The sequence below is a fragment of the Macaca mulatta genome, chromosome 1, assembly GCF_049350105.2.
Source record: "Macaca mulatta isolate MMU2019108-1 chromosome 1, T2T-MMU8v2.0, whole genome shotgun sequence".
NCBI classification, from domain to species: domain Eukaryota; kingdom Metazoa; phylum Chordata; class Mammalia; order Primates; family Cercopithecidae; genus Macaca; species Macaca mulatta.
The window spans coordinates 8197414-8221964 of NC_133406.1; the positions used below are offsets into that span (position 1 = coordinate 8197414).

At 38.1% G+C, this 24551-nt stretch overlaps 1 protein-coding gene across 2 annotated transcripts in view; it reads left to right on the plus strand.

Moving 5' to 3' along the window:
- RGS7 (regulator of G protein signaling 7) overlaps positions 1–24551 on the plus strand; it is a 576861-nt gene that overhangs the window by 458378 nt on the left and 93932 nt on the right. The window lies entirely within an intron of this gene.

Here is a 24551-nt window from a genome sequence, read left to right on the forward strand (position 1 = left end):
CCAGTTCTGCCAACTGTAATTATCTATAATTATTTATTTTTAATATATAATTAACATATCATTGATATAAGTATATTATTCTTCCCACTAATGAATAGGCAATAACACTTAAGTGACCAAGTAGATTTGTGCTGTCCAACAGGGAAGCCATTAATTACATATGACTATTTAAATATTACTTAAATTAAATTAAAAATTATGTTCCTTCATCTCCTAGTCATATTTCAAGTGCTCTATAGCCACATGTGGCTAATGGCTACCATATTGGACAGCACAGACATACCACATTTCCGTTATCACAGAAAGTGCTAGCAGACAGCACTGATGAGCAAATTTTCTGGCCTACTTTGATATATTTGTTTCCTCTTCTTTTTGACAGCTGATTCTTTGTTGCATAACCCATGTTCTCATCACTCATAATTCTATGCAGCATGGTCTTAAAAAGTTTTAACTCTGCCTTTATGATTATTTAAACTTTGCTATCGGAACACCAACATGTTTTTCTTACATTTTTATTAAAAAAGTAATTTTTATTCCCTGTAGAAAATTTTCAAAGTATAGAAAGAAAATACAAGATAACCTAAAATTACCTAGGAATTATTAGCATTTCTAAAATTATAGTATGTTGCATTTTGCTACTTTTAAACACATATACATATTTTTCAAAATACAATTGTATGTCTTATTGTTTGCTTGATAATATGTTATGATAAGTTACTAATATCATTTAATTCTCTACAAAAACATTGTTTTAATAGTTGCTTAACATTCTGTCATTCAGATGTCCCATAGTTGTTTAAATATTTAGTTTTGTTTCCTAGTTTCTCCCCATTGTAAACAAACCAGTAATTGACCATCTTGGAATCAAGTAATTGCATTTGTCTGATTTAAACACCAGCCTGGGCAACATAGTGGAAGTTTGTCTGTATTTTTAAAAAATAAAAATATATGAGCACATGTGGTAATTGAATAGAAGGGACAGCATCAAACATTAGAAACATCTGTCTTTCTGGTTTTGTGGCTTAAAATGTGACCCAGGGCTCACGCATATAATCATGTCCCAAAATTTCCCTGTTAAAGGTACAAAGAAATGTAATGATAGTGTGCTCCAGAGAAAAAAAAAAAAAAAGAAATAACAACAGTAGTCAAATAAAATATATTTATTTTAAATTAACATTTTATTTTAGCATCTTTAGCAAAATATTACCATGAGACTAGCTCTTCACAGCGAAGCTTCTGTAGTAAGTAGAGCTACATCTAAACAGTTGTAATACTTCTTATTTGTATGTGTATTTCTATTTGTAGTTTTTTGTAGTTTAAACTCAACCAATTGTTTACAAAAACATACTTTTCTATATCGTTGACAAGAAATATTAGATTTTTACCTCCCTGAGTTTTTTAGTAGTTTGCATTTAAAATAGTTTTCACCTGAGACCTCCGTCTTACCAATTGATTGAATTTATGGAAACCATTTTGTGGGACAACTTCCTAAGGGAAAGCAGCCTTTCTGATGAATAAAATCTGGAGAGAAAAACATTTCAATGGCTCTATTGACCCTTAACATAAAGGGTTGTCAGAACTAAAACAAATGCCCTATTTCTTTAGACACAAAGAAATGGTGGCTAAAAATGTAACAATACATTACTAGGCGTATCAGAGAAAATCTATAACTAGATGTGAGAAACAAAGAATGAATTTAAATGAAGAGTGATAAGTTTGAAAGCCTGCAGAGGTCTGGGAGAATACTGGATTTAATATTCCACTAAGAGTGGGGATGAGGAGTAATGCTCCCAAAGTGACAGTGAACATGACTTGGAGACCATAGATAGTGAGGAGCAGTGACTAAGACCCCAGAAGAAAGACAGGACCTCAACCTCAAGCCATTATAACTATGCCAGCCAAGCCAGGGAAGCAATCAGGAAGTGCAAAGAGAAACAAGTTAGTATCTTAGGAGAAGTAAAACCCCAGGCTTGTGGTGTGCATAAGTATGATGTCAGGAATCAACAAGCCAATAAATAAACACAAAAACTGGCTTCAGGCTTTCGAGCCCTTGGAATACTTGGTGTGGTAGGTTATTCCTGCATTGCTATAAATACCTGAGACTGGGCAATTTATGAAGAAAAGAGGTTTAATTGGCTCATGGTTCTGCAGGCTGTACAGGAAGCATGGTGCTGGCATCTGCTTGGCTTCTGGTGAAGCCTCAGGGAGTTTTCAATCATGGTGGAAGGTGAAAACAGAACAAGCACGTCACATAGTGCAGGAGTAAGCGGGAAAGAGAGTGAGGGGGAAGGGCTACACGCTTTTAGATGACCAGATCTCACAAGAACTCACTGTCATGTGACGGTCCCAAGCCATGACGGATTGTTCCATCCCCATAGTCCAAACACCTCCCACCAGGCCCCATCTCTGGCATTGAGGATTACAATTCAACATGAAATTTGGGTGGGGACAAATATCCAAACTATATCACTTGGGAAAGTAAAGCTAGAATTGCTATAGAACATTGTTTCCTAGTCCACTGCACATGGAATTCCATAAGAAAACCTATTCTGATGAAGGTGAGCTAGCAACGAAAATGAGAAACCACCCAAGAAAACACTATATCATAAATAAAAGTAAACAGATGGACAAGAAATTTATGTTATAATAATCTAAATAATATTTTTAGACCATTGAAATGATATAAAATTACCCACAACCCCCCCCCCCAAATGATATAAGAGAGCTAGATAATATTAGAAAAAAAAAATCAGGAAAAATTCCAGGAAGATTTGATAAACAACCAAAGAGTCCTCGTAATAATACAAATATTATATAAATAAATATGGTCATTAAAATTAAAACCTCAATGCACAAGTAAATTGGAAGAAAGATCTAGAATGCTGCACAGTTGCATAAGGAGATGGAAAACATGGGAGAGAGGTTAAAAGGCATAGAGAAAAGGATGTTAGACCCAGAAGGGAACACATTAGAGGGGTTTCAGTAGGAGAGCAGAAGAAACAAGCAGTATTTACTGAAATCATAGTTGAGGTAGTTTTTAGAACTGAACAAGGACATAATCCTCAAATTTTGAAAGATGCTGAGTGCTAGTTACAGTTGGTGAAAATTTAAAGTCTGCCAATAGATGCATCTCCCCAAACTGAAGAAACTTAAGGAAAAAGAGATTTTACTTTTATAAAGGAGGAGTTTAAAGCAGCAAAAGAATAAATACATACCCTATCTTCAAAAGTGTATAAGCACTCATGAAGGTCAGAAATGAAGAAGAGTTTCAAGGCACTGAGAGAAAATATCAGTTAACCTAAAATTGTATAGCCAGATATGATATTATTTAAATTTGACAACCAATATTGAAAGAGTTTTCCATTCATAGAGCATCCCTAAGAGAACTACTAAAGATAGCCTTCTATAAGAAGGAAATTAAACTAAGAAAAAAGGAATGAGATTCGAGAAGCAATTCAGAAAAAAGAAATTGATAAATGCCCAAAGAAGCATTGATTGTTTTAAAATGCTTAATTTTAAGAGTTTAAGTCAAAGTGGAATTAACATGACAGACAACGATAATATATCAGTTATGAAAAACTCTTCAATCTCATATGCTTAATAACTTTTAGTCCCACTCAAAATAATTAAAAATTTCAAGGAAGAAATTGCAATGGAAATTGCAAAATGGAACTGGGTTTCATTTTCCTCTGTGGGTATTCACAGAACTTTATAAGTTGTTCAGTGGAACGGTAGATTTAAGGGACTACATATTCTCAAGTTTTGGAGGTTTTTTTTTTTTTTTTTAATACAGTCTTTCTAAGCATCATGAAGATTTTTCTATTAAGGGAAGGCTTGCATATCATTTCAAATAGAAGGATATTAAGACCTATTCCTAAATAATTTTCAGAGAAATATGGTTAAATATTGTTTTTTAAATACTATGGGAGAAATATGCCTGGTTTAACATAAGCTAAATGAATCAGGGAAGAGAAAGAAAATTAACTCCTGCCGAGCTCTTACATATAAAAACTCACCTGCTGCTTTACTTAAAAGGAAATTGTTTTCTTAAAGATTTCTTTATTGCACTGTTATTAATGGATTTATCTTGATAATGCAATGGATAAGACAGTCAAAGAAAAACTGAGTCATGTAGAAAGTTTATGGCTAGGTTAACACTCTAGCCCCTTTAAGACTCAACAACCGTATCGCCAGTTTAGCAAAGCCTTCTTCGACTTTCACTGGCCCCACAGTAGATGGTGGTCATGAGGACTGGGTCAGTCAGCTGTCTGTTTCACTGGATTGATCCTCTTGGGAGTTCAAGAACTACATCTTATTTATCTTAGTGTTCCCAGTTCCCAGGACAATATTTATCACTTAACTAAATACTCAAAAAGATGTATCAAGTGAATGAATAAATGAATATTCTTGATTCTTGAAATTTATTATGTGATCTAGTTGCAAAATATTTAGCTCTAGAGACACCAACTATCTATATTCAAATTGATAGTCAAAAGCAAAATCTTAGAAAAATAATTGAACAGAGTTTAACTGAGCAAAGAACGATTTCTAAATCAGGCAGCCCCAAATCAGAACAGGTTCAGAGAGACTGTGGTTGAAAAAGATTTATAGACAGAAAACAGAATACGGCTCACGGAAAACAGAAGTGAAGAAAAGAAACAGCCAGATTGGTTCAGCTTGACATTTGCCTCATTTGACACAGTTTCAACCGTGAGCTGCCTTTGATTGACCAAAACTCAGTGATTGGTACAAGAGCAGGTTACAGTCTGTTTACACACACAGTTAGGTTCCAGTGTATTATGTATGGAGAAACTTCTAGGCCCAACTTAAAATACATAAGAAGACAGCTTTAGGCTCAACGATGTAAGAAAAAAAACGTAGGGCTGTGAAAAGCAACGTTTTAGATAACCATTTCTGAATTTCGTTGAGGAGCTTTATGCTTGCCCTACAGGGCTCTTGGCTTGGGAGAATATTGACCACTTACTTCCATAGCTTAAAATTGCAGTCAAGTGAGCATACAAAAAAATAGCCCTTGTTCTAGAACCTCTAGAGAAATTTCAAGGGACATAATTGTAAGATGTCAAAAATACATCAAAATTTCCAGATGATGAAAGCAATTTAGAATCCTTGGTTTTAATTTCATATTCTAAAAGGACACGTCATTGCTAGGGGCCTCAGAAGAGAATGCAAGCAAAGTAAATAAGAGAAACGTAAGATATTCTAAGGGAACCATTAGCATAGAGTTATATGATACATTATACATACTCTTATTTAATTAACTTACATGCACACTAAATAAGGAAGCAGTGTGAGGCATAAAAGCCATAAACTGCCACCCCGGGGCAGTATCTTGCTCAATGATGAAGATCCTCCCATCCTCTCAGAGTCTCTGGGTCTTCTCAGAACTTCTTGCCCTAAAACCTCTATTCCAGCCCTGGCTCTGTCACTTTCTAGCTCTGAAAACTTTCACCAAACCCTTTTCCATTCTGAGCCTTATATTTCACATCTAGTAAGAAAGCAACAAATTAAATGTATGGTTCTTTTAACTCACATCGCTACTCTGAACTTCACAGGAGGTAACATATGTGGAAGTGTCTGACACACAAAATTTGAATTGCAAAGTCATGGGGGTTATCCACTTATCTGTGAAATGTATAGCACACTATTAAAATTAATTATTGTCTACCTACTTATTTGTTTCCTCCATTTAACACAAGGAATTAGGAGACTAGGAATGTTGGTCTGAATTATATATTTCTATCTTAGTGCCTGGAATATTGCCTGGCACATTAAACAAATTGATCACTGCATGAATGCATTTAGCTTTAAAATTTAATATAAAATTACTTGCTACATTTGAAAAAAAGACTCATTTTAATTTCTTACTTAATGTATTTTAAATATAGCTTGAAGAAATAGATGCATTATAGATTCTGAACATAAATATATGGTTGATTATTATAAAAAAGAAAGTTACGGCCAAGGTCGTGAGGCCAAATTCTAATTTATTTCTAAAATTATGTGTTCATTTGAATCTGAAGTAACACTTAGAATTATCATTACACTTCACTAAAGAGCTGATAATCAGTTGCATTGCAGATATAGTTAATCTGACATTTGCATAATACGTTACAAGCTTTCAAAAAGCTTTTACATTGATAATTTCCTTCAATTTTCATAACCACCTCGGTGATGTTGGGAAGAAAATAATTAAAGTCCCTGTTTCTCAGGAATCTGGCTCAGAGCGGACAGATGACTTGCTTCTTACCCAACTAAGAGCAGGTATCAAATTTGATAAAGTTAAAGCAACTGTTTCTTAAGAGTTTTGCAAAGTTTCATCTCACTATAATCCTTTCTTTCTGCGTTGATCAGGCTATGTCACTATTCTTTCCTTGCACTCTCAAGAATACTGTAGGCCTCTTTTTTTCAGCAGGAGAATATATTAGATTGGTGCAAAATTCATGGCGGTTCTTGCCATTGGATATTAAACTGCTCTCCAAGTTACATTTTAGGATTTGTCCTTGATCAGAGATTGTACTAAGTATTTCTCCAAATTGGAATGGCTCTTCCCAGAGAACTGGGTTCAAATTCCAACGCAGCCATTTATTAGCTGTGCAACAAGAACAAGTCCTGCAAAGTCTCTGTGCCCCAGTTTCTTTATCTGAAAAGCAGAGGTAACAAAATACACCCACCGCACAGGGTTGTTTGGAGAAATAATTGTTTAATCTATAAAGTACTATCAGTGCCTGGCACATGACAAATGCTACTGAAATGTTAACTATTATTATTATTATTATTGCTGTTATTATTTTCCTTATCATTCTCTTTAAGCATTATTTATTTTCATTATTTTTATCTTCAAGCATTATTTATTTTCATTATTCTCATTATTATCTTCAAGCTATTGTTAGTATTATCATAATCTTCTTCTAAAAAGGAGGACAAGGCCAGGTACAGTGGCTCACGCCTGTAATCCCAGCGCTTTTGGAGGCCAAGGCGGGTGGATCACAAGGTCAAGAGATTGAGACCATCCAGGCCAACATAGGAAACCCCATCTCTACTAAAAATACAAAAATTAGCTGGGTGTGGTGGCGCATGCCTGTAGGCCCAGCTACTCGGGAGGCTGAGGCAGGAGGATCACTTGAACCCAAGAGGCGGAGGTTGCAGTGAGCCGAGATTGCCCCACTGCACTCCAGGCTGGTGACAGAGCGAGACACCGTCTCAAAAAAAAAAACAAAAAACAAAAAACAAAAAACGAAGGGCAGAAGCCCCAGAGATCATGGAAGTGTGTCCACCAGGAAACAGAGATTGTTTCATTTAATACAGGCTCCGTTTTGCAGGGCTGAGGACGGGAGGGCAGGGTGTGGGGAGGGAAGTCTCTGCAAACCGGTGACTGTTTGGCGAACAGCAGTGAAGAAACAAGAGATGGAAATTCTGAGAGAGAATTGTACACGGGTCAGACAGATTCCTGGAAAATCAGCTTTTTGTACCTTCTTGGTAGCATCTGTGAAGCACCACCAGCCTCCAGTGTGCACACGCGATGGAGGAGGGGACAGTGCAAGAACAGGCCCAAGGCTCTGTTCAGATCACCGTTATCTCGGGGATGTTCTGCGCTGGAATTTCAAAATCACCACACGTCATATCAGACTGATCTCTAGTTAGATAAGTAACAGAACCAGGTGGGCTGATTTGGAACAACAAAAAACTAATGTATTTCACCGATCAAGATAACAACAATGCTGTGTTGTTTTCCGATTGTATCATTACCATTATTATTGTTATTTAAAAGTCTGCTACCTGCTCTTGCTTTTACCATCCATTCGCCTCATAGAAGCGGAGAAATATATTACATGTAGATCCCATCATGTCACTGCTCTCACAGCTCCCAGGAATTTCCACTGCAATGAGAACCTGAGCCCCTAGCCAGGGCGCCCTAGGCTCCCGGCTCAGCCCTGACATAGCCTCTGCCTTCCCTCCAGCTCCAGCCACCCTGCTGCTGGTGTCCTATCCCTGGACTTTTTCTGAAACGTTTCCTGCTTATTTTCTGTTCAGGGCAGTCCCCCTTGCTGTACCGATGGTGATCTCTGCCTCTAGATATTCCTGGAGTTGGTTCCCTCTTACAATTTAGATTTCAATTCAAAAGTTACCTCTGGCCGGGTGCGGTGGCTCACGCCTGTAATCCCAGCACTTTGGGAGGCCCAGGCAGGCAGGTCGTCTGAGGTCAGGAGTTCAAGACCAGCCTGGCCAACATGGTGAAACCTCGTCTCTACTAAAAATACAAAAATCACCTGGGCGTAGTGGCGGGCACCTGTAGTCCCAGCTGCTTGGGAGGCTGAGGCAGGAGAATCACTCGAACCCAGGAGGTGGAGGTTGCAGTGAGCTGCGATTGCACCACTGCACTCCAGCCTGGGCAATAGCGTGGGACTCTGTCTCAAAAACAAAACAAAACCAAAACAAATGTTCCCTCTTTCTTCATTGAGGCCTTTGACCATCATAAAATCTGAAGTAGCTCTGCCCTTTGCACCCCCTGCCTCCCCCTCGCTGCCTCCCCTTTTCCTAACCTCCAGCTGTCACACACACAGCCTAGTGGTTAACTGAGTCGATTCTGGTCTAATGCCTGGCTTTGACTGTTGCCTCCACCAAGAAAGTACTCAATCTCATCCTCTCATTCTGCCTAAATTGCCCCATCAGCAAAATGGGAGAGTTGATAGCACCTCTTCTCAACGCGGCTGTGCAGTTCAAACAAGATAACGTATGTGAAATTCTTGAATAGTTATTGGCTCATGGAAAGCAGTCAATAAGTTTTGGATATTGTTATGACTTTACTCATATTAGTCGACATTGTCACACCACAGAACAGTACAAAGTAAGCCCTCTGAGAGTAACGATAGCCGACTGCGTTCATCGCCGGGTCTCCAGGGCTTAGAAAAAGCCGGTCACAAGTTGAAACAAATGAATGCGTCCAGTATCCACACACACGTATCTCAGTTTTCCTCCTTCTTACATTTTCTCCCCTTAAAGGCAGAATTTCTGCTTTTCTCCAGCAACTGAAGATACTTTAGTTCAGCACCTCATGCAATTAGCCCACATAAGACCCCTTTACCGTTTTAGGATTCTTAAAATGCTTTGTAAAGCTGCCGTCTTCTAGTTTTACCAGGTAGACTGAAAGAGTGCCTGGTGCAATGACGCCCTCTGCAGGTAGATAGAAGAATTAACGTGGTCCCAGCTCCAGGAACTGCGTTCTTGGGGAACATCACCTGTGCGGGGGCAACTGGAAATGCTGTCTTTTCTGCCCTGTCCAAGACAGTTTTTGCTTAGGATTTCTCTAGAATGTAACCTCACTGAGGATAGAAGCTTTGTCTTCTCATCACCAATATAGTAGGCACCCAGTGCATGTTTGTTGAATAAATACGAGCATAGAAAAACAGTAGTTTTCAATCTTTTGTATCCCCAAGTGGCCCAGAAACATGGGGAAGCTACTGATAGAAAATAGTGATCATTTGCTTAATTGTATGCAACGTTTGGGTAGCAAGATAAGTGATAATACAAATAAAAGGAATGAGGAAACAGAAAGAATTAATAATTAAATAGAAAATTTAAAATATAATTTAATGACACTGAGGTATCCCTTAAACACTTAATAAAACTAGTTATAGGCCGGGCGCGGTGGCTCAAGCCTGTAATCCCAGCACTTTGGGAGGCCGAGACGGGCGGATCACGAGGTCAGGAGATCGAGACCATCCTGGGTAACACAGTGAAACCCCGTCTCTACTAAAAATACAAAAACTTAGCCGGGCGAGGTGGCAGGCGTCTGTAGTCCCAGCTACTCGGGAGGCTGAGGCAGGAGAATGGCGTGAACCCGGGAGGCAGAGCTTGCAGTGAGCTGAGATCCGGCCACTGCACTCCAGCCTGGGTGACAGAGCGAGACTCCGTCTCAAAAAAACAAAAACAAAAACAAAACAAAACAAAAACTAGTTATATATTTTAAATTGAAATATATTTTGAGATAATTTTTTAAAATTTTTTAAAAAATCATTTGCATTATATTCAAGATGCAACAGACACATATAATTAATCGATATTGTTTAGTGCAAATTTATTGCAGTTCTACAAGGAAGAGACACCTGACAAAAAGACACTAAAATAACTCTATGTCCAACCCTGTGGCATCTCACTTAAAAAATAACTCTATATAAAACTATATACCCAAAATGATCTTCAACATGATATTTCATTTATAAAAGAACTTGCTATAATTTTCTTTTGAGTAGAAACTTATGCAGTGACCTAAAAGTACAATATATCTAGTAATTCCATACATTATTTTCCCTCTGTAGTTAACACAGAACTCTCCAACACATCATCTCCAAGAACTCTTACCTCAGTCCTATGGAATAGACACACCAGGTGTCTTTATTCTCATTACACAGGTGAGCAAATCAGGATGGTCAAGAGACTCATCCAAAATCACACTTAACAGGACGGCCAGAACCCAAGGTCTTCAAACTCATGGGCCATTGTTCCTTCTACTACACCACTTGGCATATTCTAGAATATCTGTGACTGTGTCTTTTCACATTAATGATGAGAGGATCAGACAATTAAGCAAATGATCACTATTTTATTCCCCATGTTGCTGGGCCTTTTGGGGAGAAAAAGATTGAAAACTACCCTTTTTCTATTCTAGGCATAGTCTGACTCTAATGTCCTGAGTAATTTAGCCAGTAGTTTGGGACTCTCAGTCTTGTATTGGTTAGATCATCGTTTATTTTTAACACTCTGCTTATGTCTCTCTCTTTCTATTTGAGAAAGAAGAAAAAAGGAGAGAGAGTGGTGAGGAGTGGGAATGGGAAGGAATCAAGAAACAGGTTCAGGTATTCAATGAAATATGCGTTTGAAGATCATTTGGGGTATACATTTTTATATACAGTTATTTTATTAAGTGAGATGCCACAGGATTGGATACAGTTAATTTAGTGTCTCATTTGTCAAATTATTCAACAAATAATTCAACCATTATTCTTTTAGTCCAGATTCAATGAACACAGATTGGAATGACAGAACTTTCCTTTGAAAGTCACATGGCTCTGCTGGGCTTATCCATTGGGTGTCAAGTTCCACTGGATGGATTATTGTGGTACTCTAAAAAGGTGCAAACTCTCAGAACCTGTCACTTTGGTTGATACATTAAAATAAGAGATAGAGACATTAAGAACCCTTGACCTAGTATTGTGGGAGATTTACATGAAAATATTACATGAAGATTTACACAAAAATATTTTAACCATTTTGCTTGGAATAGTGGCTCAGAATTATAATTATCATAATAGTTAAATTATGGTATTTCTTACTCTATTACATTTTTAAAAATAGATATTGCATTGGTTTAAAATAATACTATAAACAAAAGAACAAATAATGTTACCTATGAAAGAATGAAGTTGAGTTTTGTATGTGTTATTGTTACAGAAAACGTCCTTTTTTAAAACTTTCATCTTAGGTTTGGGTGTATGTGCGCAGGTTTGTTACACAGATAAACTCATGTCACAGGGGTTTGGTGTACAGATTATTTCATCACCCAGTATTAAGCCTAGTACCTAATACTTATGTTTTTCTGCTCCTCTTCCTCCTCCCACCCTCCACCCTCAAGTGGACCCCAGTGTCTGTTGTTCCCTTATTTGTGTCCATGAGTTCTCATCATTTAGCTCCCACTTATAACTGAGAACGTGTGGTATTTGGTTTTCTGTTCCTGCATGAGTTTACTAAAGATAATGGCCTCCAGCTCCATCCATGTTCCCTCGAAAGACATGATCTCGTTCTTTTTCATGACTGCATCGTATTCCATGATGTAGCTGCACCACATTTTCTTTATCTAGTCTGTCATTGATGGGCATTTAGGCTGATTCTAAGTCTTTGATATTGTGAATAGTGCTGCAGTGAACATTCGTGTGCATCTTTACGGTAGAATGATTTCTGTTCCTCAGTATAGTCCCAGCAATGGGATTTCTGGGTCAAATGGTAGTTCTGTTTCTAGCTCTTTGAGAAGTTGCCATGCTGCTTTCCACAATGGTTGAACAATTTACACTCCCACCAACAGTGTACAAGTGTTCTCTTTTCTCTACAACCTCGCCAGCATCTGTTGTTTTTTGACTTTTTAGTAATAGCTATTCTGACTGGTATGAGATGGTATCTCGTTGTGGTTTTGATTTGCATTTCTCTAATGATCAGTGATATTGAGCTTTTTTTCATATGATTGTTGGCCACATGTATGTCTTCTTTTGAAAGGTGTCTGTTCATGTCCTTTGCCCACTCTTTAATGGGGTTGTTTGTTTTGCTCTTGTAAATTTAAGTTCCTTATAGGTGCTGGATAGTAGACCTTTGTCAGATGCATAGTTTGCAAATATTTTCTCCTATTCTGTAGGTTGTCTCGTTACTCTGTTGGTAATTTCTTCTGCTGTACAGAAGCTCTTAAGTTTATTTGTCAATTTTCACTTTTGTTGCAGTTGTTTTTGGTGTCTTTGTCATAAAATCTTTGCCCATTCCTATGTCCAGGATGGTACTGCCGAAGTTGTCTTCCAGAGTTTATAGTTTTGGGTTTGACACTTAAGTCTTTAATCCATCTTAAGTTGATTTTTGTGTATGGTGTAAGGAAGGGGTCTAGCTTCAGTCTTCTGCACATGGCTAGCCAGTTCTCCCGCACCATTTACCGAACAGGGAATCTCTTCCCCATTGCCTGTTTTTGTCAGCTTTGTCGAAGATCAGATGGCTGTAGGAGTGTTCCCTTATTTCCAGCCTTTCTCTTCTGTTCCATTGCTCTGTGTGCCTGTTTTTGTACCAATACCATGCTGTTTTGGTTACTGTGGCCCTGCAGTACACAAAAACATGCATCAGTGTTCTCCAACAGAGGGAATAAGACACAAACACATATTCGATTCTTCTTATGCAGAGTGGCAATGTTTTATAAAGTTGCCTTGAACACTGAATTAGGGAATACTGAATCCTCGATCCTGGGGGAAATACAGGGTAAGTTTCCTGCAAGGCCCTGGTCACATTTTTTTGTCAATGGATCAACACACAATCTTCATGCATATGTGTTTCTGTTTAAAGACATCTTATTTAATATATGTTGTTGATTCATTAATACTGAGCTCACAGACAACAACACTGTAACTCATGCCTGAATGAAGCTTATCTAACACATTAATTTTTCTGTAAGGCACGCCACAGACTTCCCTGATTGAGAAACACAGACAGCACCTCAATACTACTCTCGGGGCCAATTTTTTTTTTTTTTTTTTTTTTTTTTGAGATGGAGTTTTGCTCTTGTCGCCCAGGCTGGAGTGCAATGGTGCGATCTCGGCTTACTACAACCTCCATCTCCCAGGTTCAAGCAATTCTCCTGCCTTAGCCTCCTGAGTAACTAGGATTACAGGCACCTGCCACCACACCCAGCTAATTTTTGTATGTTTAGTAGAGTCGGGGTTTCACCATGTTGGCCAGGCTGGTCTTGAACTCCTGACCTCAGGTGATCCACCCGCCTCGGCCTCCCAAAGTGCTGGGATTACGGGCAAGAGCCACCATGCCCAGGGGCCATTTTAAATAGCAATATTATCAACCAAAAGCACAAATGCAAAAAATGTGGCACCACATGTCCCACAAAAAGGATGTTTGTTTACAGTATGAGAGCTGGAACAGGAGGCTAAGCATTGTCTTGGTTGACATCAGCTGGTCATGTGACTGACCGTCAGGTGACTCGAGAATTTGCCACTCTGTGAATGGCCGTGAATAACCATGCAAGTTCCATGAGTTATTGATTTGAGGGCTACAAATAAATTTTAGTAAGTAGGTAATTTCCAAACAGGGGATCAGCAAATAATGAGGATTTAATGAGAGGTTTAAAGGAGATGAAGAAAGTACATTTGGGAAGAAGAAAGTATCCGCCATGCCTTAAGGAACTACAAGTTTCCAAAACGCATGAATGTGAGAAAAGCAGCCACACCTTTCAGATTTGTTACAGTGACTTTGTTATATTTACCATAAAAGGGTAAATTAAATGGCTTTATTTTGTTTCTTCAGCAATTTCAATGGTGGGAGTAAGGGTAACATACAATGTGTAATGTAGTTTAGGGATGAATGCACAGAGAGCTGAACTCAATCAGGAAACATTTAGAATGACAATAACAGTTCTTACAAGGAGAAGCGATATTCTAAGAAATGAAGAAACATAGACCTCAAGAAAAATGGATGCTTCAAAGAACAGAAGCGTATTTCTCCCTTTTCAGCACTGAGAGCCAGAGTGGAATTGTCTCCTTCATTGCCGCTGCTGTCACGTTTCGTGTGTCGTGTCTGTTTTGTGATCGCTGAGACCCGACAACCTCCGACTTGCCGACATACTTTGTGGCCCCGACAGAGGACTTGGGCTCTCTGGGTTTCATCACCACCATCAATTAAATAAAGAGGACAAGAGCTTCTTTCTTGGATTGTTACTTTAAGGCTCTGGATAATACATGTAACCACCTTATGATAGAGCAGAATCATAAGCAGGCTCACGGTAGAAGCATTCAATGACATTTCCCTTTCCTTCGGGAGAAACAGAAATTCACAGGTCTAATTATTTTCATATTAATAGTTCCTGGCCATTATTCCAGAACTATCCTAAAGGAATTCTTTCTCCTTAGGGACACCACCTCCCAGGAGGGTATTTAAAGATTTTCACAGGCCGGGAGCGGTGGCTTATGTTTGTAATCCCAGCAGTTTAGGAGGCCAAGGCTGGTGGATCCCTTGAGCCCAGGGGTTCGAGACTGGCCTGGGCAACATGGTGAAACCTTGTCTCTACTAACAACACAAAAATTAGCTGGGCGTGGCTGTGTATGCCTTTAATTCCAGCTACTTGGGAGGCTGAGGCTGGAGAATCGCTTGAACCCAGGAGGTGGAGTGAGCCAAGATGCCGCTATGATACTCCAGCCTGGGTGACAGAGCAAGATTCTGTCTCAAATAAAACAAAAAGTTTTTATAGTCCAGGTATTCAGTGTTCATAGTACACCTTTCTTATCCTAGTAAATCTTCTTTTATCAAGGTATATGATCCCATATAGTAGTTAACTCTTACTTTATGACAGTCTTTATTATTACTATGTATCAGAAAATTAAATAATTAAAAATGATTTTTATAATATTATCTCTAGTTGTTTTAAGATTCAATTTCCCTTGCATTTAATAAATGTTTCCTTTTTGTTTAATCATAAATTTTAAAAATAAAATTCTCCAAATCATTCTTTAACTCTTCATTCTTATAAGTGCATTGCTAATGTCTAAATCTTTAAATGAATGTTAGATTTTAAAGTACTCTATTAACATTAAATTTAAAATAACTTTATTTGAAGAATTTTTTTGAAAACCTTGGGGTTTTTTTATTATTATACTTTAAGTTCTAGGGTACATGTGCACAACATGCAAGTTTGTTACATATGTATACATGTGCCATGTTGGTGTGCTGCACCCATTAACTCATCATTTACATTAGGTATTTCTCCTAATGCTATCCCTCACCCCCCACCCCATGAGAGGCCCCAGTGTGTGATGTTCCCCTCCCTGTGTCCATTTCTTCTCATTGTTCAATTCCCATCTATGAGTGAGAACACATGGTGTTTGGTTTCTGTCCTTGCAATAGTTTGCTCAGAATGATGGTTTCCAGCTTCATCCATGTCCCTACAAAGGACATGAACTCATCCTTTTTCATGCCTGCGTAGTATTCCATGAAAACTCTGTTTTTAAAGAACATAATTATCTTTTTCTTTAGCATGAAAATAAGAATAATTGCAGTATGTGTTTTTTTAAATCCAAAAATCATTGTGGTTCTAAATATATGTCTATTCAGCATAAATATAATTACAAAATATATTTGAGTCTTGGGGTTGATGTTACAAGTAACAATTGACTAATACACCATACTTTCCAGAAGTTTACCCAAAATTTTCCCTCCCTCTTCCTGCAAGGAATAAAAAGAAAACAAAACTACAGGAAAATGAATTATTAGAACAGGTGGAAATTAGAATGGTACCACACACTACTCATTTGAAAAATTAACATTTTTCTGGAATCGGTAAAATTTAGCCAAATGGAAAGGACATGGCGGTGTCAGACTTTCTCGAGAAATTAGCATTGGATGGAATTCTGACCAACCCCAGTAGGAATTCCCCATATGGATACATGAGGGCTGGAAATAAGTTGTCCTCGGGAGACAGAAAGGCTTTCCCCATCTTGGAGCAAGGTTTCTCAGGCATGAACGTGGCACCGGAAGAGAAAGCTTTGTCCGAGACCTCAGTTTACAGAGCAGCATAGGCTCTCTCAGACACTGGGAAGCAAGCTCAAGGGTAGAGGGGAGACACTGGGAGGAAAGCAATGCCGTGGCCTTGAAGGATTGTTGCAGTGGCTGGTCAACAGCTGTCATGGGAAACCCAAGATGAATAGCATTTGTCTCTATTTCAACTTCACCAGTGTAGCAGCCTCACTTAGAAATGAGCAAGCAAACTCCAAAGACCAGAAATAAGAGTAACTTAAAATAGTGCTAGGAGCGATGGCCCATGCCTGTAAACCCAGCACTGTGGGGGGCCGAAGCAGGAGAATTGCTTGAGCCCAGGAGTTCAAGATCAGCCTGGGCAATGTGGTGAGACCCCATCTCTACAAAAAATTTTTTTTAATTAGCCAGGCATAGTGGCATGTGCCTGTGAGTCTCAGCTATTCGAGAGGCTAAGGCAGGAGGATTACTGAAGTCCAGGAGGCCAAAGCTGCAGTGAACAATGATCGTACCACTGCACTCCAGTCTGGGTGACAGAGGGAGGCCCTGTCTCAAATAAAATAATAAAATGAAATAAAATAAGATAGGAAATGCCCAGTCTCAAATAAAATAATAAAATGAAATAAGATAGAAAATGCCCAATTTGGGAGCATCTGAGGTTTGATAAAATAATTTCAGCAAACGTAGACTTTTTTTAAAAACCACTGTTCCAAGACAAATTTTTCTGGCCTTAATTTTCCAAGACACCAGCTTTCTCTGCATGCCCTGCAGAATTTAATAATCGTGATAAAAATATTTCCTGAATGGAATGTGAATGCTATAATTATTTTTTAAAACTATGACAGAGTTTATGATAAATTCTAGTAATTAAAAAAGTCGGAAAGACTGGAGGGAGTGAAGATATGCTAATTTCTCCATCATTTATGGAGGGAAGCAATAATAAGCAGTGTTTCATTTCCGAGATTAAAATTCAAGAAATACATATTTAAGCATTTGTACAAAGATATGAGAATGGCCACTAATGGAATGGTAACAAATTTTGTCCCTTTCCAATTATAAAAGTAGGAATTAAAGAAAACTCATTCCGTCTAACAAAAGGTAGAAAACAAAAGAAATACCATCAGAGAGAGGGAGACCGATGGAGACCTGAGGAAAGGAATACCAAACAACTTTCAAAAATGAACGGGGATTTTTAAATTCATCTGTAGAAAGAACAAGTCTCTTTAGGTTTGATCCTAAATAAAATCCACGAATATCTTTCCAGAGGACAGAGAAGTAAAACACACTGACTCATTTCAAATAAATGGTGAGACAAAGATATACCAGGCAAATACATACAGAAAACAAAATTTGAACTTGCAATATTGGTCAAGTAAAAAATAATCCAGGGTAAAATGTATTAAATTGAGCCCACATTAGTGAAGGGGACAATCGATTCGTAGACATTATTTAAATTAAAATCTGTGATATGAAAACTGTTGGAGATAAAAGAAAACAGACACAGAAATCTACTGAAGGGCTTGGACTTTAGCACACCTCTCTCAAGCCAGATTGGCACAAATTCAAGTCTGGAATGAGGGTAGGAATATTCATACATTACTGGACAAGTATTATGGGACAATTTTGGCAGTGTCATAAAATTCAAACTGTGCTTATCGCCACAACCCCTTGATACCATTTCTAGGGATATATGATTAGAGAAACTTTCACTGGATCATTGTTTGTAATAGAAAAAGGAAAAAAGAAAAAGAAAAAAGAACTTGCATATTTAGTAATAGGAATATGACTAATCAGTATGAGCTACATTTATAGGATAGACTATAGCAGTTAAGGGAAATGAGCTACATCTATTGAAAACAGCCTGAGTAAAGCAGATTGCAGACCATGTACTGTTGATGCTGTGTGTGTGTGTGTGTGTGTGTGTGTGTACACCAAATCAATGTTTACTTAAGTATGCTGAGTATTGTCTGCGTTGTTTCGTAAAGTTTTTCCAAAAACCTGGGGAAAATATGTATTTCCTACATACATACCTAACACTGGTTTTTCTCTCTCATATATTAATGGGCCTTAAGTTTAATTTTAAAATGTTAAATATCCCAATAGAAAAATCAGCAAATTATAGTTAATTCACCAAAGCCAAAAAAAAAAAAAAAAGAAAGAAGAAAAGAAAGAAGAAAGACAGAGAGAGAGAAAAGAAAACACAAAACCTCAAATGACCCGTAGACAAATGTTTTCACTCCCCAACTATGTTTTGAGCATCTACTATGTGCCAGCTACACTGCTAGCCATGCAGATTGATTGGTGAACAGAATATGCAAACCTCTGTCCTGGTGGAGCTGACAGTCTGGTGGGTCAGTGGAGGGAAGGAGAATAGGGGGAGAAAAACTAAGAAGTTTACTACATAAATGAACGCATAAGTTGTATGTTAGGAGATGAAAGGTTATGTGGAAACTGGGAAAGGGGCTGGGTGGAGAAGGGGGAAGATATTCTGGAGAGAATTCAGTTCAGCTCTGGGGTAGGGCTCTCCAGAGACGGAAAGGAGAGAAGACCTAGGGGACATCTGGTGTGAGGCTCAGGCAGGCAATGGAAGATTAACGGGAAGGAAGTCCAGAGGGTCACTTAATGGGGAAACAAGGACTGTGGCTTTTCCTAGAGAGAGATGAGATGGGAAGTAGTTGATAAAAGGGAGGGTTTTGAGTACACTGACTATCTGACGTATGTCTTAACAGAATAACTCTGATGGCTTTGCTGGAAATAGACTCTCCAGAGTTGAAAAGCATCTGAGATATGCTCATGTCTAAACTTTGTGAAATTTGGTTATAACGATCACAAGTCTTGAAAGGCACGTGGGCCCTGACTCAGCAATACCCTCTCAGGAAACTGGCAATTTCAAAAACAAGTAAAGATACGTACATAAAGACACATACACATACACGCGTATATGTTTGCACAACGGTTAGCATATAATAGCAAAATAATAGCTGTCACCCAAATGTCCAATAATAAGAACTCATTTTAATAAATTACATTAGATCTCAGCACTGGATTACCACGAAATAGTTTTTTAAAAAATATTATAGACCAGCACTTATCGATATGAAAAGTTAGCCACAATAGACTATTAAAGAAAAAAGTTTATAATACAGCATATGTGGTACAGTTTTAAGCACACTTAAAATAAATATATGCATATAGATTTTGTATATAAATAGATATTCATATATATATTAGCAGATGTATATATAAAAGAAAAAATCAAGACTATATAGGAAATAATGACAGAAATGGTATTATAATGAATTTTTACTTTATATATTTTTCTGTATATCTTTTACTTTATATACTTATATAAATACTTTACATATATAAATATATAAATACTTTACATATATAAATATATAAATACTTTATATATTTATATAAATACTTTACATATATAAATATATAAATGCTTTATATATTTTTTATATACTTACTGTATATTTTTTACTTTATATAAAATAAAATCAGTATTTCAAAGTGATACCTGAACTTCCATGTTCATTACATTATTCACAATAGCCAAGATATGAACTCAACCTAAGTGTGCACCAGCCGGTGAATGGATAAAGCAAATGTGGGACAGAAACACAATGAAATACTATTCAGCCTTTAAAAATGGAAAAAAATCCTGCCATTTGCAGCAACATGATGTGCCTGGAGGACATTATGTTAAGTGAAATAAGTCCGCCACTGAAAGACAAATACTGCATGATGTCACTCGTGTGGAATCTAAAAAAAGTTTATCTCACAGAAGCAGAGGGTAGAATGGTGATTAGCAGGGGCTGGGGGCAGGGAGCGGGGAGATAGTGGTTAAAGGGTGCAAAGTTTCAGTTAGAGGATTAAGTTCTGGGAGACTGTTGTATAGCGGGATGATGATAGCTACCATTAATACTTGAAAATTGCCAAGAGAGTAGTTTTTGTTTTGTTTGTTTGTTTGTTTGTTTTTCATTTGAGACGGATTTTCGCTCTTGTCACCCAGACTGGAGTGCAATGGTGGGATCTCGGCTCACTGCAACTCCCGCCTCCTGGGTTCAAGCAATTCTCTCCTACCTCAGCCTCCCGAGTAGCTGAGATTATAGGCACCTGCCATGACACCCAGCTAATTTTGGTCTTTTTAGTAGAGATAGGGTTTCACCATGTTGGCCAGGCTGGTCTGGAGCTCCTGAGCTCAAGTGATCCGCCCACCTTGGCCTCCCAAAGTGCTGAGGTTACAGGCATGAGCCACTGCGCCTGGCCCAGAGTAGATTTTCAAAGTCTTCATCACAAAAAGTGGTAAGAATGTGAAGTGATGGAAATGTTAATTAGCTTGATTTAGTCATACCACAGTGTATAACCTATATTAAAACATCACATAGCACAACATAAATATATGCAATTTTTCATTTATCAACTAAAAATATTTAAAAATTCTTTTTAAATGTTAAAATAATAAAGGAAAGCTCCTGTGAAGCACATATTTATTTTTGTTACATACCAGATTTAATTTTTTATCTCAGCAATAAAATTCAAAATCTCCATCAAATATAATAAAGTTCTATTCCAATGAAATATCGCTTTTGAAGCGATACCTGAACTTCCATGTTCCCCTTTCCTCTCCTACACTCCAGCCCCAGGAGGATTAGAGGTGAGAGTTCATGGTGAGAGTCACAAAAGGGAGTCGAGGAGGGGAGAAAGAAGCCACTCACACTTCTTCTCACTCACACTTCTTCTCACTCACAATTCACTTGATTATTTGATCATTACTTGAGATGAACATTCTCATTAATAACTTGGTACCCTTTTGTTTTGTTTATAAACAGCAAACGTTTATTTCTCACAATGCTGGAGGTTGAGCAGTCCAATATTAAAGTGCCAACTGATTTGATGTCTGGGGAGGGCCCACTTTCTGGTTCATAGACGGCACCGTCTCGCTGTGTCCTCACATGGTAGAAGGGTGAACCAGCTCCTTCGAGTCTGTTAATAAGAGCACGAATCTCATGAAGGAAGGCTCCATCCTCATGAGCCAATCACCTCTCAGATAACTTGGGACTCTTTGAATTACCCAAGCATGAGAAGGAAGATTGTACAAACTGCCTGGCTGTTTAAAATTCAGGAACAAGGGAAGAATGAGCCACAAACTAAACATTAAAAGATTAAAAAAAAAAAAAAATAGAATAGCATGACAATGTAAGTTAATTTGCATTACCTGGGTTGTAAGTTGCGTAATTTTAAAATATTTATTGGAGTTTTGTAGTTCCAGTCTTGGTGAATGATATATTCCTACTCCTTCCACATTTTGACACTGGGGTTTTAGTAATTTTCTCGCTGACCTGTGTGATGTGCCTTCACACCTTTGTCATGGGCATCAGTGTTGTCTAAGAGACCGCTCCGGCTTCTCTAGAGCTTTATAAAATTAAAGGGGAAGACCTGATGTCAGCACTCACTCTCTATTCTGCTTCTACTCAAAGATGTGATCCAGAAACTTTGACTTTTCCATCTAAGTTCTAAGTTGCATTTAGGCCAAAATCTATGCCTTATCTATGCAGCTTTTGTAGCCAGAGTAGCACTTCCGGCCTCCCCAAACTTCCTCCCACTTAGTGGCATAGCCTCCTGTTAAATTACTTGTTTGACCTCCCAAGTCTTCCAAATTGTCTCCTAATGATCTCCCAGCAAACTACTGCAAGGAGATATATTTAAACTTGGTATTGAAATTACATCTTTAATAATAGAAAATATTTTAAATAGAACCCCCAAAATGGCATCATTAGTTGATATTTTCAATATTTTGTCACAGCAGAAAATATTCAGGGTTATGTTAAAAAAGATTCACTCTTTTGGATCTGAGCCTAGGTCTATACATAGCACAATATAGAGCATGTTCAGTGCCAAAATAATTAGGATTGGCACAAAAGCACTTGGCCTTAGCTGTAGTTTTTTTTTTTTTTTTTTTTTTTAATGGAGTCTTGCTCTGTCGCCCAGGCTGGAGTGTAGTGGCGCAATCTTGGCTCACTGCAACCTCTGCCTCCCGGGTTCAAGTGATTCTCCTGCCTCAGCTTCCCCAGTAGCTGGGACTACAGCCGCACGCCACCATGCTTGGCTAATGTTTTTTGTATTTTTAGTAGACATGTGGTTTCAGCATCTTGGCCACATTGGTCTTGAACTCCTGACCTTGTGATCCACCCATCTCGGCCTCCCAAAGTGCTGGGATTACAGGCATGAGCCAATGTGCCCGGCCTGAGCTGTAGTTTTGACTATGCATAAGTGCATTCATTTTGTCAATCTTTAATGAATTGGGAAATTTCCTGAATTGGAATCCTCTTTGATCTACTTGGACCTTCTGCCTCATCCACCTCTTGACCAATGCTGGTACTCTCTGCTAATACAGAATAAAAAGTATTATCTCTACCTGTCAACATACAGCATTTGTGTCTGGTCTAGACCGATGAGATCTGGGCCTATCCAGTCAAGAGCATATTTGCTCTATCTTCAGCAGTTACCAGATTATTTTCTACACTGCTAACTCAGACTTGTACCTTTTGCCTCTTTCTTTCTTATTTTATTTTATTTTTTTAAGAGACAGAGTCTTGCTCTGTTGCCCAGTCTGGAGTGCAGTGGTGCAATCATAGCTCACTGCAGCCTCGAACTACTGGTCTCAAATGATCCTCCTTCCTCAGCCTCCCTCATGTAGCTAAGACCACAGAAATAAGCCACCAGGCCCCGCTTCCTGTCTTTCTTCATACCAAAGAATCAAGTAGACATTTAGGGAAATTTTATCACTTAAGTTGATTTGACCCCAAAACAGCTCCTTCTGAAGATATCCTATTCATTCATTTATTAATTCACTCATTCAACAAATATTCGTGATATCATTACTTTATGCCTGGCACTGTCTGCCCACACCTTCATTTTGTTTCCTAGGGAATTAAAGAAAAATCACATCATAGGACACCTGTATTACAGGATGCATAATGTCTTTGTGAGGAGTCATGTAAAAAACAAAATCATTCCACTCTTATTTTAATGCATTAGTGTATCTAATGGTGAGAAACATTTCCCCAGAGGGAGCTGATTTTGCAAGTAATAAAGATTAGATGGACAGAACCAATAAAGCAAGGAGAAGCTGATGCAGGAGGACACAGGAGGTGTGACTGATGGAGGGCATAGCTGGGGCTTGAAATTTCATTAGAGGTAATTCCGCAGGAAAGCTGAAATTATTCAATTAGATATTTAAGAATATTCGATCTTTCTCTCATGAAGAGACACCCTCAGGGGTATTTCACATACGCTTCAATTTCTTTTACAACTGCTTAGAACATTTTAGATATTTTATTCAAGTCACAGTGGCCTCTATAGTAAGAGGTCCTTTGGGAGTGAGCATCAATTATGACGAATTAGGAAATGAACACATCATGTCGCTTTTGTTTATGAAGTCTGACTTTTCGAAATTACTAATATTAGTAGAACAATAAAATTATTATGGTAGATTATACAAAGATGTGTTCTAATACAGTATACTGGCTTCTTAGCCTTTGTAGGAATGTCAGCATCATTCTGTGGTTGGCTCTCTGCTTCATCTTGACTTTCATACAGGAAACCTTACAGAAATTGAGTAAATAGTGTCCCTGTTTGCACCGGTCTCAAATTTTCTGTGTAGTGTGTTTCCTTAATGATACCAGCTGGACGTCATTATCCAAAACTAAGGGTGGCACCATGTAGTGCAAAGGTGATATTTCCAAGGCAACCTCATCGAGGTAGCCTTATAATAAGTAATATTTGACAGTCCTCATCCAATGCATTTACTCAACATCTACAACAGATATAACGTATCTTGAGTTTCATGAGACTCAAATATCATGCATATTTAGTGAAAAACAATGACAAAAATATTCTGGCAATTGGGACTCTACCAGAGGGCTGCAAATGCCTTGAGGTTGTCATGAGAGTCACTAGAATACCCTGAAATAATTGAAGAAATGTGCTCAATTGCAACACTGCTGTCACCACCTTCTCCTATAAATCTGCTGCCCAGATGGACTTTTCATGGCAGCCCAGGCCATTGACTCCTCAGGAAAATGGAAATACTGTGGAAGGTAGGTAAGATGTTATGTCCTCCTCCTAGTAACCAAACAATGAAAGATGGACTCTTGTGAAATGAAGCAAAGAAGATGCCGAGAAGTCCTCAGTGTACATGAACAGATTGTTTCAGTTGACAGTAGAATCTGGACATCATTGAA